The 2,128-nt window shown below is 41.0% G+C and overlaps 1 pseudogene; it reads left to right on the top strand.

Annotated features, from left to right (window-relative positions):
* The first annotated feature begins 706 nt into the window (after window positions 1-706).
* On the top strand, window positions 707-1,824 carry LOC120184503 (annotated as a pseudogene).
* The last annotated feature ends 304 nt before the right edge of the window (window positions 1,825-2,128 follow it).

Below are 2,128 nucleotides of genomic sequence, written 5' to 3'. Positions count from 1 at the left end.
CATGTAGTCAGCGTGTGCGTCGAAAGGGGCTTTCCGAATTGGGTCTTATGCGCGATTCCGACACCCGTAGCCAATGTTATGGCCAAAAGATTGAAACACACTCAAAACGGCCCCAATGAGGAACATATCACAATCAACTCCCGCCTTTGTGCTAATCTGCCAACTCATGGTATCTCAACGCCATCAAAGTGCAATCTGACAGCTCAGCATCATCTGTCTCGGATCCCCCTGCATCAGTAGGTCAAGCTTGGGGCATTGGACCATAATTAAATCCCATTGACTATGCATATCCAAAACACTATGAACCAGATACTACCATCTTCATGACAATAACAAGGGGCAAGACGAGGGGACTTCATGTTTTGTCTGTATAAAAAATTGCTAAAGAAGCAACAAATTCTATTATTTACTACACAACTAAATAGATTTGTTCTTTCATCTGCCCTCATCTTCATCATCTCTACTAAGGCAGTATGCAATCTTGATGGCAAAACCACAGAAGAGTTGCCCCGTTGAAATTAACAAGCGCAAATAACATGAACAAACAGCCAATAACATAACCAAAACAAAAGCATACATAGTATAAGCACATATTAAACGAACCAAAATGCGTGTCAAAACAATTCTAAACTTTGTTTATTTTATAAGCACAACACAAACCAATCTTCTCCTTTTGCAGCATATCCAGCTTTTGGGATAAAAAATTTGCAGATGGGGAATGCTAGTTTCACCCTTTTACTTGCGTGTGCCTTATGGATGTGCTCGGGAGTATGGTGCCAATACAACTGCTCCGTAGGGTACGATTCTGACAAAATGCTCGAAAGATACGAACGATGGTTGAGCCGACATGGCCGGAAGTACAAGAACAAGAACGAATGGGTTATAAGTCCAATGCTCTGTTCATTGATTGCATCAATTCTCGGAACCTATCATACAAGCTGGTTGACAACAAATTTGCAGACATGTTAAATGATGAGTTCAGAGCTGTGTATTTGGGTTACCAGAGGTTAAGGTTTCCAGGTGAGACCAAGAGCTTCCAACAAGACAAGTATCACGATTTGCCAAAGAGCATAGACTGGAGAAAGAAAGGTGCAGTGACTGGTGTCAAAGATCAAGGCAGCTGTGGTATGACACTTATTTGCTTTGTTAATGAATTTTTATCCTAAAAAAAAATTAAATTAATGTGTGGCATTGATGTCAAGCATGATTTAACATCACCTACCTTGTGATGATACAGGAAGTTGTTGGGCGTTCTCGGCAGTGGCGGCCGTAGAAGGGATCAATCAAATTAAGACCGGGAAGTTGATATCTCTTTCAGAACAAGAACTGGTTGATTGTGACACCAACTCGTTTAACGAAGGCTGCAACGGTGGAGACATGACCAAAGCATTCGAATTCATCATAAAGAAAGGTGGAATCGCAGCCGATAAAGACTACCCATAGTCGGGAATTGATGGCAGTTGCAAGGGTAAAGAAGCTACAATAATGCAGCTACGATTAGTGGATTCAAATTATTACATGCAAACATGGAAAAAAGCCTGCTATTTGGAGTAGCCAAGCAACCTGTATCAGTTGCCATCGATGCAGGAGGGTATGAATTTCAATTCTACAGTAGCGGTATCTTCACCGGAGATTGTGGATATCAACTCAACCATGGAGTTACAGTAGTTGGCTATGGAGAAGATAACGGCAACAAGTACTGGATGGTTAAGAATTCCTGGGGCACCTCCTGGGGCGAATCCGGCTATATAAGGATGCTACGTGAGGTCTCTGATGAAAGAGGCCTCTGGTATTGCTATGGACTCTAGTTACCCTGTTAAGTGAACAGCATTTCAGGGACATTGGCTTGGTAATTCTGTTTGCTTATTAGGGTGTGTTTGGTCGGGGGAATGTGAGATTCTCATAGGAATGAAATTCATATTCCCCGTTTGGTTGACCGGGAATGTTATTCCACGTAATCTTACATTACCAATAGTAGATTTTTTTTGGTATATTACCGGGAATGTCATTACCTCCCTTACCTTAGGTATTGTTGGATTACCGACGTTTTAGACTAAATTGCCCTTAAAATTTTGTTTCTTTCAAAAATATCCTTATTCTGTTATTGAATAATAAAAATTCTACGAAG

Source organism: Hibiscus syriacus, unplaced genomic scaffold (genome assembly GCF_006381635.1).
Source record: "Hibiscus syriacus cultivar Baekdansim isolate YM2019G1 unplaced genomic scaffold, ASM638163v2 tig00112921_pilon, whole genome shotgun sequence".
Taxonomy (NCBI): domain Eukaryota; kingdom Viridiplantae; phylum Streptophyta; class Magnoliopsida; order Malvales; family Malvaceae; genus Hibiscus; species Hibiscus syriacus.
This window is presented reverse-complemented; position numbering and strand designations above follow the sequence as displayed.